The 17,631-nt window shown below is 41.9% G+C and overlaps 1 protein-coding gene across 8 annotated transcripts in view; it reads right to left on the bottom strand.

Moving 5' to 3' along the window:
- The window catches only part of CEP112 (centrosomal protein 112), a 400,571-nt gene that overhangs the window by 15,841 nt on the left and 367,099 nt on the right, over positions 1 to 17,631 (bottom strand). The window contains exon 26 of one of the 8 annotated variants that reach the window (XR_012009149.1): positions 45 to 191. The exons of the other annotated variants lie outside the window; for them this stretch is intronic. The gene's annotated coding sequence lies outside the window, so the exon portion shown is untranslated. The remainder of the gene's footprint in view (positions 1 to 44; positions 192 to 17,631) is intronic. 8 annotated transcript variants of the gene reach the window in all.

The raw sequence follows: 17,631 nt of genomic DNA on the forward strand, positions 1-17,631 counted from the left end.
ACACCATTGTAAACAGTCACTGACTAAATTCATGAGTTGTTCACCTTTACACAGCAGAGATAAAAGGAATTTTCATTCAATTAAAAGTTGGGGAACGTGCAGTTATCCAAAGACTCCATTCAGGCTTTCTGAATGACGACGGTCGGGAGCTGTATCCAGCCAACGTTTCCGGGTGATTACTCCGCGTAGCTCTGTGTGGAGTAGCAAATGGTTTTTGTCCTCGGGAAGCTTACACATTTGACATCAGACACGTAAAAAAGGAGCTACATAAAAACATAATTGAAGCATAATAGGCCAAGGACGGGAATCGGAGAGATTGATTACTTCTAAGTGGGATAATGGGAGTCTTCACAGAGGTGATGAGATGGGCCTTGGACTTTGTGGGATGAGTAGGGACTTTCTGAATGCAGGAGACGGAAGGGCCACAAACATCCAGGTGGACGTGTGTGGGATGCTTTGGGGCTGCCAAGGGGTGAGGTGTGGGCGGGGGTCGTGCAGTGACCTGGGGATAAAAGGGACAGGGAGAGACTGCTTCTACTTTTTTTTTTCCTTCAACTGCTTATCTACATTGTTGCCTATTTCTCGAAAATGCAGATCTGACCATGTTGGGAGCAATCAGGGGGGTGCGTCAGTGACTTTTTTTTAAAACTGATAGACTAAGGACAGCCTTGTTCGCATGGGTCACCTAAGAACCTTCTCAGCTGATCTTAGCCTAACTTTTTAGGACACTTTATGCTCCCATGAGGACTTGCATCCCCCCTCCCCCCACAACCAAATCACATGCCATTCAGTGCCTCACGCCTTTGCACGTGTTCTGTGCTCTCTCCTCCTCCTGACCAGCTGGAGCACTACTCATTGCTCTCACAGAGACCTTTTCTCTGGGATGCCCTTCCGTAGTGGTCCACTCAGGCCACCTGCTCCCTCCTCTAACAAGCCTCTAAGTCTGAGGCAGCAAATAGTTATGGCTGTTGTGACGGTGGCCAGCTGAGAATTCCTAACTGTCTTCTATGCACTATGCACCATAATGCATCCAACTGCATATATTATATTTTATTTCCTCTCCCTACCAATTCCACGTGGTATCTTTATGGCTATTAAAATCCAAAGAAACAGGCCAAGAGCGGCTCCTCTCTATCCAAAGGCACACAGCTAGTTAGCAAGTGCACTAGGACCCATATCCAGGTCTTTCTACCCCAGAACCTCTGTTTTTCTTCATGGTCACACGACAGTTATTTATGCACTCCTCCCTCATATTAGACTGTGGGTCCCCTGAGGGTAGGTTCTCTGTTTTACTGGAAATCAATGGTATTTGAAAAGAAAAGAAGATTGCATTGTTATTGAGCTGATACTTGAAAACATCCTAAGGATTGTTTTTGCCAACATAAAGGCATTTTTGCCCACCTCTTATGCTGGCTGGAGTTTGCACAAAGCAGAACATACCCGACTGTAAGCATTTGGGCTCCCCACCTGCTCTAGGTCAGGTGCAGACATGGCTAGAGAGCAGCTCACGTTCAGTCTGAGAGAGACTGGCATTTCTGTTTTTATAAATCAGACAAACTGGGAGGAATAATAACTTGGCTTGGTCTACTGGGACATGTGTGAAAGTAAAATTGCTGTTAGAAACAGTTACATTCAAGTATCTTTTAAAAACTTGGGTACGTTGTTCCTGTCTTCAATAAAACTGGCACAACCCTAAAAAACTGTGGGGAGATTAGCAGTACGTTAGATTGAGCAAGAGGCTTCCTCTTCTAATCTTTTTTTCATTATTATTTTCATTGGTGTGCTTTTCCAGGAATGTCTCGGTGCATTCTTTATAAAACTGTTGCCCAGATCTTTTTTTAAAACACATCAAACCAACAAAGGTCAAGTAAAGAGCAGGAAGATTTTGTTCCTTCAGTTGAAGACATTTCTTTAATATTAAAAATGTACTGAAATCTAGAAACATATTCTGATGATGTCTGAAAAGAATTCACGGCGGAGAGTCAAAACACAAAGGGAAAAAAGCTCTCGACAACCGTTGCTGGCTGAGGGCTCCTCATCAGGACAGCTTTCTTCTTTACTTCAATGACAGAGAAAAATCACTGTTTAAAATTAGAAAAAAATTCCTAAACATTGGTGCTGATATTATGACTAATGTTATTCTTTATGTTTATTGGCCCTCAAGGCAAAATATATTATAGCGGGCATTTCCACTACCTCATTTATATGTGAAAACAAACAGAAAGAGTGTCGTTTCTAATTCTGATTGAATCCGCGAGGTTTTGTTTTTGCTATGTATTTCCAAGCACTGTAGGCCGTTATCAGATCTTTCTGTGGGGCTCCAGTGCCCGAGTGGGTCGCTCAGAACTCCAGAGCCATTTCATTTCCCTCTTTATCTTGTACATATATTTAAAACCAATGGTGGCAGCAGAAAGTCTGAGATTTGGGGGATAAGGATACCATTTATCTTGCATTATGCTAACATTTTTTTTTTCCAGCCTCGAGAAAATCTTTTTGTGATAGATTTTCTTTGAGAAAATTAATCTTGCTTCCTCCTGGCCTTAACATCTTATTTTTTCAAAGAAGACTTTAAATAGCCTGACAGGTGGGCCCAAGGGCCTGTAAAAGTGGCTTATGTGACTGTTGTCAGGTCCAGTGATCCTGGAAAAATAAGGGCTGTTGATCGCAAACTTACGTTAATATATATTTTAAATGTCCCTTAAGGCAGAGCAAATGTTTGGTGGAATGAGAACTTTCAGAAGATTCAGCTGAAATTTTTAATATAATCTACTCATGTAGCTCCACTGTGCCGTTGGTTGGCATGTGGGAACCAGAAGCAGCCTGGGAGAAAGGCAGGTAGCCAGTGTGGCTATAGAAGGATTATGTGTGCAACGTATCAAAGGGAGGCTAGTCTTAGGCACAGGGGCCTTTAAACTACTGTCTCAGGATTTCTGGAGCAACCTTTACATCTTCACTTAAATGATTCCATGCCAATGGGATGTAGGGCCCAGTGGGAGGTCAGGCGGAGATCCACTAGGATGGGAGGAGCCGACTCAAGGAAGTCTGGCCTCCAGTGTGCTCAGGACTGGGGGCTGACATTTCGTGCCAGTGTTCCCTCTTCACCTCTCCTAATCAATGCTGAACCCCTAAATCATTCTCAGTCCTAGCCTATGCTCCAGGAGGAACACAGAGGAGGAATCAAATCCTGTCTCCAATCCTGTCTTCCACTTTTGTTGGGAAACAGAATTAGCCCACAAACATTACACTTTCAGCTACGGGGACCCTGAGTGTAATAGAAGCTTGGAACGAGATCTTTGTGGCGTGGGACAGTTTGGAAGGTCAGAGGGGAGGAGGTGGGTGTTTAGCTATACCCCGAAAGGTGAACAGCAGTTGGATGGGTGGTGATTTGGCAAAAGGACATTGCAGGTGAAGAGAAATACCCTGTGTGCTGTGGCACCAGGAAGCGTGGCTTGTGTGGGAGTGGAGGCCTGCCGGGCGGAGGCCAGCCCATGGGGGCTGGGGGCCTGGACACAAGCCTGGACAAGCCCTCCAGACCACCAGAGCCCTCAGAAGCAGGCAGAGAAGTCTGATACGAGACCGTGAGCCGGTGGTCTCTTCCAGCAGGAGAAAACACAGCAGCAGTGGTATTTAGGGAAGATGAGTCAGAGATGGAGGCAGAGACACCGGCTAGGCAAGAGGCCATTTCCTCCCAACTTGAGTTGATTCGGATTCAAACAAAGGTGACAGCCAGGAGGGTGGGAGGTGGGGAGGGAAGGACAAAGTGGAAGAGAAGTCACACGTGTTGGTGATGAGACACTGTAAGGAGTCACTGATGGAGGAGGAGGAGGAGGAGGAGGAGGAGGAAGAGGCCGAGGCAGCAGCAAGCACAGGCTTCCTCTCAATCCGCTGACGCAGTCCAGGCTCTCTGTCCTCACTGATGGATGATCCTGATTCCTCTGGCCTCTCAGTCCCAGCTGGTCTTCAGTCAGCTGAGGCTACTGTATCAGAATTCCATGGCCCAGGTGGCTTGGACGACAGGCATCTACTCCTCATGGTTCTAGAGGCTGGGAAGTCCAAGACCAGGGCGCCAGCAGCATCAGGATCTGGTGAGAGCCCTCCTGCCGACTCAGGGCCAGTCACCCTCTCGTGGTGTCCTCACACGGTGGACGTGAGCCAGACCTCTCCTGTCTCTTCTTACAGGGGCACTAACCCCATCCCCAACCCAACTACCTTCCACAGGCCCCATCTCCAAATACCATCACACTGGGACTTCAGGCTTCAAACACAAGAATTTGGGGGAGACATAATGCTGTAATGCCACTTCGGGTTTTTTTTTTTTCCTTAAGAGAGTGCCAGGGCAAGAGAGAGTGGGGGGACAGCATGGGGGGAGAGAGAGTCTCAAGCAGACTCCATGCCCAGCTCGGAGTCAGATGCAGGGTCCATCTCAGCACCCTGAGATCCTGACCTGAGCTGAAATCAAGACTCAGATGCTTAACTGACTGAGCCACCCAGGTGTCCCAGTACCACCTTACTTTAACGATTTTTTAAATTTAAAAATACCACACTCTGGGTGCTTTTCATCCTCACTCTACTTGAGCCACTGGGCCCTTACACTGGCCTGCTCAGCCCTATGAGCTGCTGGGACAATGCAGGTAAGGACAGGAGACACATTAGTAGCTGAGGCCCAGCAGCCTGTGGACTTAGTAGCCAGTGGCCCCAGGCCGCAGGCCCCAGGCAATGGTGGTTTGCTTCATTAACCCCATTGGTTTGTATGAACTGCCTTTCCCCTCTGCCTTCTGCTCCAGGCCCTGCTAGAATTAGAGCTTGAGGCCAATGAAACTGAGTCCAAGACTCCCGCTGCTGTGGAGGGGAACTTTCTCTTTTCGGCTGATTTGAGCCTAGACACACACGCCCAGAACTGCTAGCAGTTAGCTTGCAACCACGAGAGGGATAACCTGCGGACAATAGGGACGCAGAGCTAACAAATGGAGAGAGAACTGGCTTTTGGTCACATAGTTTGAGTAATTGGATTAAGCCTCCTTTGAAGCCAATACTACTTCTCAGTTACAGGAACCAAAACATTCTTACTGTTTAAACCGGTGTGAGATTCAACCAACTATTTCTAATGGATTATTTGACAGGGGCCGAGATTCTCTGCCAAGGCTCCTGACTTTGCACCGACGAGCTGACCCAACCAATCAGCCAGCAACGATGACATGAGGATGGCCACTATTTAAAAGCCACCACACCCCACTGACCCTACTGGATCCTGGGGCACAGACATCTGCCCCACCCCCTGCACCACCTTCCACACCTCCACGTATCTTACCTCCTGCCCTCCTGTTACCTGCATTCCAACTCTGGTCACCCCAAGCCTCCCTACTTTCCAAATTAGTGGGTTAGTTCCTGCGTGAGCTCTCTTGCCGAATTAAGGTAGGCTTTACATGCTATCATCTGATGTTGTTGGGTGCTCTGGGCCAATCCCCAGCTCTGGGTACTGCCCACCATCTGCTCTCCCCATTCAGAGACTCTCTCTTGCTGCTGCAGAAAGTAAACAACCATAACACACATGCACACACGCACATTATTTTGATAGGGTCAACCACAAAGTCACATTATTCAACTGCAGTGTACCTTCTACTGGCCTCTGTTTTACGTTGTGGTGGGCCCTTTCACACAACTTCTATCTTATAAGAGACCTACATACCCGGCAGCCAACATTGCTGAGGACCTGCCCATGACTGGCCTTGGGGCCCTTCAGGCCCTAATGGCACCTGTGCTCAGTGAAGCTCTTGGTACTACCTTGGGGAGCACCACGGAAAGGAATTATTCAAACACAAGGGGTTTGGTTATTTGCTGTGTGATGCAGACCATCAAAGCAGTGGTTTCAGAGAGCAAGGCAGAAATCGATAAAATAAGTGGAAGTGACTGAGGACAGTGCCACTTTGAAGCAAGTGTTGCCCCATCTCCTGAAAACGTAACCAAACTGCCTTACAAGAAAAATTGCTTTCGTTTTTACGAGAAAGCACTAATAACAAGTAATGAGAGGCTCAATTGATAATTAAAGAAAAAGAACACTTCACTCCTGAGCTTTCGTAAGCGAGGCAATCTTTTTTCAAATTATGAGTCTGGCAAGACATACTCAAGGTACTCTGGTTTTTTTGTACTTTTCTCCCCTTTATTTCAGATTTTATATGAATGAAACACGATGAGTAATTCCTTCTCTTTGGATCCTTCAGGATATTATTTAAACACTGGCATCTGGTCTCAGGGAAATTCAATGCTAAGTCAGAGAGGAGTATTTGAAAAATAGTTGACATCTGGTTTTGTACTACCCATCCCTGGAAGTACACAGTGAGAGCAGAGGAAATGAGTGTGCTGCTGGCTTTCTGGGTTCTGGTGCTGGTGGGGCTGGTGCTTTGGTGTAATGCATACCACAGCGTTCCCTTTTATAAAGTGAAGGATTAGTGCCACCTTCTTTGTAGCAATGTCGTGACCTCTATAATGCTTCTTAAATTGAGGACAATGATGGACCCACCAAGCCTCAACACATGATTTAAATCTGATCTGACAGTACTTAAACCCAGAAGTCCAGAAGGCTAATGGTTGAACAAGCTTGGGAAAATGTCCAGGGAACCAAATGTAGAAGCCCAAGGAATTACAGAGAGTAATCACAACTTCAGGGCCATGGGGTAAGGGAATAAAAGGATATTTTTGGAGTTGGTATCTGTTATAGGATTGACTTAAACTGTGGTCCCACTCTGATGTACTAGAAAGAAAAAAGGAAAGCCAACCAAATAAAAACAACACCAAAAAAAAAAAAAAAACAAAAAACAAATAAAACACCCCAAAACTCTAAAATCCTATGTTCTTTTCTCTTATGCCTCTATAATTGATTGTATTACTAACATGCATTTTAAAAATATTCCTACTTTCATGCAAAAACAAAAGGCCCATTGAAAGGAGTCCAAGAGAGGCTAAAACTTAGCAGTGGGAATTAGAGTGATAATTAATTTTGGGAACCAGCATATTTTACATTTCATACATTTAAGTAAACAAAAATGGAAGCAACATTAAGGTCAGTTTCTATTATTTGTATGCTGAGAATAAAATTAATTTCTAGAACAACCTCAAGGAACAGAATGCACAACAACTCAGGCAAGGTAGAGTCCATCCTGGCCGGGGGTCACTACCTCCATTGTCTCCCACCGCCTGGGAAGCCTTAGCGCAGGAGCTATTCCCTGCACTTCATGGGGCGCGATGCCTGGGACACCATTCTTAGGGCAGTCACCCCATTTCAACAAAAAAAGACCTTATGACCCCAGTGACTTGTGTTTTAGTGGTTTCCTTTTCATGACTCCGATCCCCCACCTGGAAAATCCTCTGTTTGTGGTTAAGCACTAAAGGTCTATATGATTCATAACCACAAGGGCAGAGAAAACTCTAAAACCACCTGACTACATGTGGCTTTGGGGGCACAGCATTCCTGGGATTATATAAACTGAGCAGGAATGGAAGTGCTCTCTGACAACAATGCAGGGTTAAACCCACTTACCCCCTGGCTTGGGGTGGAAGAAGAAGGGTTTCCTTTCCTCTCGTTTTGCTACAATTTGAGTGGTTTGTCTTCTTCCAGAGTTCAGCACTACTGATTCACGGAAAGAGTTCATACCACCCTGTTGGCCAAGAACAGGTTTGGAGGGGCCCTTTGTTCTTCTTTTAACTTTTTATCTCAATTCCAGTTAGTTAACATACAGTGCAGTATTAGCTTCGGGTGTACAATATAGGGATTCAAGGCGTGCAGACAGCACCCGGTGCTCATCACAGCAAGTGTGCTCCTTTCCCAACCCATCACCAGAAGGCTCTAATTGACTCCCAAGCCAACACTATGCAAAACTCTCGAGTGACACTTGTCTCCTGGTTTCTCCTTTCTCTGTCCTCCTCCTCCAATCCTGTTCTGGTGCCCAATATGTTCACATTTTCTCACCACTTTTTCCTAGCCAAATGCCTTTTGGTAAGTTGTGATAGGTGACCGGTTCAAGGGATATCTTGCAGTAGGATGTCTCTAATTGGGAAACAGTCAGGCCTCTGATACCTGAAATTGTGCCCCAATAATTTATGTTCAACAAGTTAGGAGAGCAAACATCTTTGGGAAAAGGGCAGTGAATCTTTCCCCCTCTTCACTGAAATCACACTACCAGCTTGACTGCTTGGTTTTAAGACAAACTCTGTTCATATTGCCTATTACTAATGACTCATTTCTCTTTCCTCCTGAAGATGAGGAGGAACTAAGAGTCCCAAATTCTTAGATTGACTCTAAAACCTAGATTTAGCAGCAAGGAGTTCTTTTTCTAAAGACCCTGGCTTTCAACCCAAGAGTCTGATATGCCAGACTAACATGCATGTGTCACTACACAGGTAGAAATAGTTTGAGAAAGAGGTACACCTGTGAATAGAAATTTGGAAGTTACTGAAATAAGTGAGTGTTGAAGCCCCTGGGGATAGATGCTATCACTGAGGAAGACAGAATGGATAGTTGTGAGAACTAAGAAGGAAAAGACTAGAAAGCAGAGGTTACCTACAAAAAGGGTAACTCCCAAAGACCAGAAGTCAGTAGAAGAGATTGTGAGGGAGGTGAAAAACAAAGCAGAAAAATCAGATTATGCTGAGTCAACAGGCCAATACAGGCTAACTTCAAGAATCTCTTCTGTGAGGCCATGAGCTCCTTCTGGGAAGTTTCTCCCACTCATCTTACACTCCAGGCTAATAGTGCCTCGCCCATAGTAGGTGTTCAATGAATGTTTGCTGAATGAATAGGCGCCATCTCCCGTTAAAAAATAGCTTGTTTCTACCATCAGTGAGGCATCTCTTCTTTATTTGGCTTATCGATGGTTGAAAGAGGGCCTAAAACTTTGGTGTTCTGTCATTTTAAAAGTATACTCCAATTATACCGTAATATAGTTGCATCGATATCATAGCTAGATTTCCCTAACAAGCAGGTCAACTCACTATTTGGGTCCTGTTGCTGTGTATTGTTATAACTCAGTTGAAATTTTAAAACTCATAATTTAAATTCTCAGGAAACTTTCTAATTGCTGGCAACATCTTTGTACACACAAATGCAAACACTTTTATCATTGTTTGTCACCTGTTTAAAAACCAAATAGCAAAAAGTGCCAACTTTACAACACATCATGCATACTTCAGGTTTCAACCTAACCTTGCCTTCCTCCAGACTTAGATCCTCCCAAATGTCACAGCTCACAAAGAAGTGGAACTGGCAACAATTAACCAACATCATTTTTACATATGCAAGCTTCACTAAAAAGGTTAATATATGCATAAGCAAAAATCTAGCAGTTTTAAAGATTAATGAAAACCAAGCAGACATTACTTTAGAATCATAAATCTGTCAGCCAACTCAGTCCAAAAACTTATGGAATGTATTATTCACATATTCACTGATCAAGCAGTTGGATACCCATTCTGCACAAAGCGCTGTGTGGAGGCAGGTACCAAGATTAAGACCAATGTATATGACTGGGGAATTAACTCATCTTACGGTCCTTGAAAGAAAAACTTATTATTATAAAGAAATAAAGAAAATATTAGATATAATATATTAACATAAGAAATACAACATAAGCAATGTCTACTACTGTTTCTAAAGGGAAATGCATTTTTCAGATGTTCTTTGAGGTTGTTTGGCCACATGGGGGTGAGTAAAACAAACAGCATGCAGCTGGTTGAAAAGAGAAATACTGTAAGCAGGTGGCAAAAAAGGAAAACAGTAGTCAGTGGGCCAGGAATCTGAAGGTCAGACCACAGGGTGGCTTCACAGATTCCCCCTGACAGTGGCCTAAGGGCTCCAGAAGGGGGGAGTAGGGAGGGAGCATGGATATGCAGTAAGGGGAGAAGTGCCCTCTGACTCCTACACAGGGGATTCTACACCTTAGAGATGAGGGTCTTACACAGAGACCCCACTGGTATAATAAGAGTGGGCCGAGAAGTCACTCGTGGCTGATGACAGGACAAATCAGAAGGCAGAGGTACTTCTATCTTGCATGTACAGGAGGACTCTGAGGCTTTCTGTATGTCCGTCTAATTGGTGCAAATGTCCTATACCAAGTGGAGATAAACTCTTCTCTGTGCTGAAAGTTGACTATGAGGCAGATATCACACACACACACACACACACACACACACACACACACATGATCTCAGTATATGCATGTATTCCTACTCTAACATACACTTGGCCCTTAAAGGAGTCTTAGCCTAGTGGGAAGGACAAAACATGGACATAATTACAATGAACGTGATGTGTCTCAACCCCACAAACAGTAACTATCAGAAGCTCTCAGAAACCAGAGTACTTGTATGAGACCTAAGAAGCATTCTCATTAAAAACAACTAAAAGACAAGGACAAATTCTATCATTGCTGCTCCTCAGCACTGAACTAGAGGCCTCATCTGGGCAATAAAAAAATCAAATATCGATGAAAGAGGGAAAGGATGACACAAAATTATTATTTATTTTTTTAAAGATTTTACTTCTTTGTTTGACAGAGAGCAAGAGAAAATGAGCACATGAGTGGGGGTAGGGGGATAGGGAGAGAAGTAAGCAAACGTCCCACTGAGCAGGGAGCCCAAGGAGGGGCTCCATTCCAGGACCCTGAGATCATGACCCGAGCTGAAGGCAGAGGCTTAACTGACTGAGCCACCCAGGTGCCCCAACACAAAATTATTTGTTAAGGAACACTATAATTGCCTACTTAGATAAATTTAAGAAATCAACTGAAAATGTGCTTAAATTTTTAAAGAAATCAACTGAAAATTCAATAGCATTAAGGTTGAGAATAGTTCTGGTTAGCTGGATATATACAAACAAAACATGAACATTTTCCTAAACATGAGTCATGACTGTTTAGAGAATATATGGGGAAAACCCATGGAAAAAATGCCATAATATACCTGGGAATATATTTAATAAGAATTGTACAACATCTATAAAAAGATAAATTTCAGTTATACTGAAAGACACTAAAGACATAATGAAATGCAAAGAGATGTGAAGTTCCTAATAAGTGAACTCAATATTGCAAAGATGTTAGTTCTTCCCAGACTAACACATGACTTCAATGCAGTTCCAGCCAACCAATCCCATGAATTTTACAAAATGGAAGTTGGCAAGATGATTCTAAGATTCACATGAAAGTGTAAATGCTTGAGAATGACTCAGGCAATTCTAAAAAGAGGTCTTAAGGGGAACCTTTCCCTAGAGATAATAGGTACTATGTACTGATACTTTTCTAAAGTTTCTACTTCTCTATAGTTTCTAAAGATGTTACTTATAATGACTGACCATTCTCACAACTTTACAAGGTGGGTACTATTACCAACCCATTTTCAATATGGGGGAACTGAGACAAAAAAGTAAAGTAACTTGTCTGAAGTCCCAGGGCGAGTAAGTAGAAGTAGCAGAGCTGGGATTTGAACCCAGGCACTGTGGTTCCAGAGTTCATGCTCTTAAGCACCATAAAAATGACTCAATAATAATAAAAAGACTCTTACTGGCATAGGAAATGGATGAATAAGAAAAAATACAAAGTCCCAAACAGATTCATGCATATATGGAAAATTTTATTCTTGACGAAGGTAGCATTTCAAATAAAAGGGGGAAGAATATCTTAGTCAATAAATGTGATCAATAATTGGCTATCTAGGGCAGCCCGGGTGGCGCAGTGGTTTAGCGCTGCCTGCAGCCCAGGGTGTGATCCTGGGGACCTGGGATTGAATCCCACATCAGGCTCCTGCATGGATCCTGCTTCTCCCTCCTCCTGTGTCTCTGCCTCTCTCTCTGTCTATCATAAATAAATAAATAAATAAATCTTTAAAAAAATAATAATTGGCTATCTATTTGGAAATAAAACTAAAAAGGTAAGATCCCTGTGTTAGCTTTCTACTGTTGCTCTAACAAATTACCATAAATTTAGCAGCTTGAAACAATGCAAATTCATTATCTTACAGTTCTATAGATCACAAGTCTCAAGAGGCTCACCTGGTTCCTCTGCTCTGGTATCACAAGGCTAAAATCATGGTGTTGGCTAGCCTAGACTCTCATCTGGAGGCTCTGGGAGAGTATTTATTTCTGAGCTCATTCAGGTTTGGGGCACAATTCAAGTTCCTTGCAGCTATAAGGGCTGATGTCGCTACTGTCTTGCTGATGGTTAGCTGGCAGCCTCTCTCAGCCCCTGAAGACCACCTCATATTGCCCTCTCCAATTTTAATCAGCACCAGTGCACTGGATCCTTCTCAAACTTCAAATCTCTCAATCTCTCTGACCTCCTCTCCTGTCACATCCCTTCTGCTTCCAGCCAGAGAAAGTTCGCATGCCCTTAACCCATGCCCAATCATGGGTTTAGATTGGGCCTACTCCCTCTTTTGAAGTCAGTGATTAGTAACTTTAACTACATTTACAAAGAGAATATATTTTATAATATTAGGGTAGGGAAGACCTTCCCAGGCAAACTTAGAAACCATAAAGAAAAAATGAAAAACAATGTTCTCAAAAAAATTAAAATATTGAATACAAAATTAAAGAAGAAGCAACTGAAAGTATTTGCAGTTTACCATACCACTAAGATACAGAATATGTAAGAAAATTAATTTCTATAGGTCAAATTAGAGAAACAAATCAATAGAACAAATTAGCAATGAATGTCATTAAGCAACTCACAGAAATGCAAATACTGGATTTCCACTTCTAGTAATGGACACTTACATAATTCTCTACTAAGTCTGTTTCAAAGTTTAGGGAACTAACAAGGCAGGGAAGAATTATAGGACCAAGATCCTAGAATTATGGCTATCAAGAGAACTTGTAAGTCTGGCATTTGGAATATTTTAATGTAGTGGCCTTTGCCAACTCTGGAGTCGTTGGTAAGAGGCTGAGAAGCTGAACAGATCTTTTAACAGCCTCACAAAAAAAAAAAAAAAAAAAAAAAAAAACCCATGGAGACACAAATTGCAATCCAGGTCTCACTAAATGGGAGTGCCTGGTAAAAATCCCTTGCTTTGGGTAGATCCCAAAGGGCTAGCCCCTATGAGAAGGAGTAAACTGGAAATAGATAAGCTCTCTCTAAATTTGAAGTCTAGCTTCAAATCATCTCAATCCCTGAAAGTGGATTAAAAGGATTATTCACCATAGCAAGGCCACTACCTGCCTACCTAGAAGCAAATGCAAATTATCTATGGAGGAAATTATCATCATTCTAGGTAGGCCTCAAATTATTTCTATAAAGTTTTATATAAAATATCTGGCACTCAATCAAAAATAGCCGGCTCACAAGAAAGAAAGACAATATGACCAAAAGCCAAGACAAACAAAGGCAATAAAATAAGATCCATGTGAATTCCACATAATGATGATCAGACTTAGACTTTAAAAGAACTGAGATAAATATGTTCCACAAAATAAAAACAGTTGTGAACTTCAGCACAGGGCAGGAAACTAAAAAAAAACTAAGTAAAATTCTCGCTCTGGAAAATATAATAACCAAAATTAAGAACGGGTTTAACAGCAGATTAAACACAGTTAAGGAAAGAATTAGTGAACTAGAAGCTGAAAAAATATCCAGAATAAATACAGAACATATGGAACAAAATTAGAAGGTCTAATATAAATACAATTATCATCTCAAAAAGAGAAGAATCAGGCAGACATTAAAATAGAAAATCTGATACTATAACCACTCAAGAAAGTATATACACAATTAACTGAAAATCTTCCAACAAAGAAAACTCTAAGCCCCAGTGGCTTCATCTACCATTTTAAGGATGAAATAATATCAGTATTAGACAAACTCTTCCAGGAAACAGATAAAGAGAGGATATCCAGCTTGTTTTATGAGGACAGCAAACTTTGATACCAAAGTCTAATATGAACATTATAATAAAAGAAAACCATAGGCTAATCTCAGTCATAAACACAGATGTAAACCCTAAACAAAATATTGGCAAATTGAAATTCATTGAAAGATAAACAGGGATAAGTCATCTTGATCAAAAAGGGCTTATTCTAGGAACTCAACACTAATGATTCAACATTAGAAAACTAACCTATGAAGCTCACTATATTAGCAGAATGAAGGGCAAAATTCGTATGACTATCTCAAAGGATGGAAAAAAAAGGCATTTAAGAAACATCCATTTTTAATTTAAAAGTGAAAAATTTTTTTATAAGAATAGAAACTTTCTGGGGATCCCTGGGTGGCTCAGTGGTTTGGCGCCTGACTTTGGCCTAGGGCACGATCCTGGAGTCCCGGGATCGAGTCCTGCGTTGGGCACCCGGCATGGAGCCTGCTTCTCCCTCCTCCTGTGTCTCTGCCTCTCTCTCTCTATGTCTATCATAAATAATAAATAAATAAATAAATATTTAAAAATAAATAAACAAATAAATAAGTCTTTTTTAAAAAAAAGAATAGAAACTTTCTTAATATGACAAAGGGAAACTACACAAAAGTCAACTTTATTTCTATATATCAGGAACCAATGGTGAGAAAATAAAATTTTAAAAGTAATACTATTTCAAACAGCACCATAATATGTAAAGTAAATAGGAATAAACTTAACATAAGATGTGTGAGACATCTTTACATAAAACAATAAAAATGAAAAAAAAATTAAAGAATGCTTAAATAAAGCAGAGGAATATACTATGTTCATGGACTGGAAGACTCATTAGAAATTGACAAGTTGAGTTGAAAATTTATATAGAAATGCTAAAGGCTGGAACACCTGGGTGGCTCAGCAGCTGAGTGTCTGCCTTCGGCTCAGGGCATGATCCTGGGGTTGGGGATAAAGTCCCACATCAGGCTCCTTGCAGGGAGCCTTCTTCTCCCTCTACCTCTGTGTGTCTCTCATGAATAAATAAATAAAATCTTTAAAAAAAAAACACAAAAGGCTATGAAGAACCTATCACTAAATGTAAGCTTCCTAAGGGCAAGGGTTTTTCTTTGCTTATTGATGTCTATCAATAAGGCCAATAAAGGACACAATTCATAGTAGGTGCTCAGGAAATATTTGTTGAATTGAATTGAAATGTTGAATGTACTACTTAGGAGTTGTTTTTTTTTAATTTTTTTTTAATTTATTTATGATAGTCACAGAGAGAGAGAGAGAGGCAGAGACATAGGCAGAGGGAGAAGCAGGCTCCATGCACCGGGAGCCTGATGTGGGATTCGATCCCAGGTCTCCAGGATCGCGCCCTGGGCCAAAGGCAGGCGCCAAACTGCTGCGCCACCCAGGGATCCCTACTTAGGAGTTTAAAAAGAAAGTTCACCCTGAGCTTAGTTACCATGGCACATTCTGATTTACCATCTCATTTACCTTCCTCTGTTTACCAACTCAAGCAAAACCTCAAAATCTTCTGAGCCAAATGAAGCATTTGGAATCATTTAGTCTAAGTTGCCAATTTTTTCTTATTCTCTCTGCATGGGCATTCACTCAAGTAAAATCTTAAAGTGGAAGGGTAGAAAACAAAATACACTGCTGTTCTGGATCCGTAGTGGGGTACCAGGCCCGACGCGACACCTATCCGAACCAAGAACCAAGCCTGATGTAAGCCTGACATCTGGGACCTTTCTTCTTTATTGTACCTTGCTACCTACCCGAGCCAGGAAAAGCCCCCCTACATGTCTGTCATGGCTAACACAGTGCAAACCCTCCCTTACTTTTTTTTTTTTTAAATAAATTTTATTTATTTATTCATGAGAGACACACAGAGAGGCAGAGACACAGGCAGAGGGAGAAACAGGCTCCATGCAGGGAGCCTGACATGGGACTCGGTTCCAGGACCCCAGGATCAGGCCCTCGGCCGAAGGCGGCACTAAACCGCTGAGCCACTGGGGCTGCCTCCTCCCTTACTTCTTAATTAAAATGAGAAAATCTACTGTCAGAGAGCTTTCTACTCCTACTTCTCACCTCCTCTCAATAAACCTGAGTGTAAATCTCACATATGAGACCACAAATGGATCTTTAAATGACATCTTCCTTTATTATAAAAACAGAAGCTCCTAGAAGACAAGATTTCCATGTCAATTCTATATGCTGAGCACTGAGAAGGTATTAGGTTTGTCTGCTTCAAAATAGGTGTCATATTTCATACAATTTATCCATGCCAACGACGCTATATTCACTAGTTCTAATTTCTCCATGTGTTTCAAGAAGTCATTTTTTGCACTTGAACATTTTATGACAATTGGAACTGTCCTTGAGTTCTGTGTAGAAATCCAAAAGGTTACCTACATGTAAAATATGTTCAAAGGGCCTTTTAAATTTCTGAAATTTCCAAGGGGCACCTGGGTGGCTCAGTTGGTTAAGTGTCTGTCTTCAGCTCAGGTCATGATCTCAGGGGCCTGGGATTGAGCCCCATGTCAAGCTCCCTGCTCAGTGAGGAGTCTGCTTCTCTCTCTCACTCTGCCCCTCCCCCCTGCTTAGTGCTCTCTCTCTCAAATAAATAAATCTTTAAAAAATATATTTCTGAATTTTCTTTTGTATAAAAATATCACCATTCTTTCCCTATTTCTTTTTTTTTCTTTCCCTATTTCTAATTTAAACTGATAAACATCTGATGACTCTAAAAAACCTGTGCTCTGTCATTTGTTGGACAATAAACAATTTCAATCACTTCTACCTCAAAATAGCCTCTTTCAACAGGAATGACATATCTTCTGGCTAGAGAGAACAGAAAAGGAATTGTAAGTAAATGACTCAGAATATTTGATAACTTTTCTGAGTGTGACAGGCACAGTAAGTAGTCATCAAACATCTCTCTGTAACCCTGCTGACTCACTCCCACCCTCTTTTACCATCTCTGTGTTTCTCTCTTCTTTTACTTACTCTTTCCAGCAGTTCCCTCAATTCCATGAATTCAGTGCTTAGCAGCTGCCAGAAAAACAAGGCTTTATATGACACTGCTCAGGGATATATTCTCCTTTCTCTCCTCCTCGGAGACTGTATTCCATTACCTAGGTTAATGATTGTGATAATTCCTCTTGTCCACCAACTTAAAAAGGTAGCATAGAAGAAAACTTGGTTTTAAGCTTTTATTCTTGGGATTTAAGTGCCTCTATAATTTACTGATCTGGAGTAAATCATTTTTGGAATAAAAAGATGATTAAAAAAAAACACTAAAATTCCAAACTACCTGAAAAAAAAATCAAACCGTAAGAAGTCAGAATGTATGATCACATTACTTCATTACACATTACAAGATGAGAGCCAGCCCCAGGCAGACACAGCCAAGCTTTGAAGCCGGCAGCCCCAGGTCAGAGACCTGTGTAGTCCCTTTGTGGCCCTCATCCCCTGTCCCCATCGTCCCCCAGTGTTCGCTACATGGACAAAGAGCCACTTTGACAATGTAGAAAAGGCTTTATGGAAAAACACCTGCAATGATGCAGTGGGTGCTCTGCTGACACTTGGATGTGATATGTCAGCAAAGCACAGGATTAAAAACACGCCTCCTCTCTCCTCCCCCCAGCACAACCAGCCCAGTGAAGTTAAAAACAAAGGGAATCTCAAGAAAGCCATGATGAAATGCAGAGCACATTCATCCCAGAAGAGCTGCTTTAAGTTCTCATTTAACAATGGCGT

The sequence above is a fragment of the Canis lupus genome, chromosome 16 (assembly GCF_048164855.1).
Source record: "Canis lupus baileyi chromosome 16, mCanLup2.hap1, whole genome shotgun sequence".
NCBI lineage: Eukaryota > Metazoa > Chordata > Mammalia > Carnivora > Canidae > Canis > Canis lupus.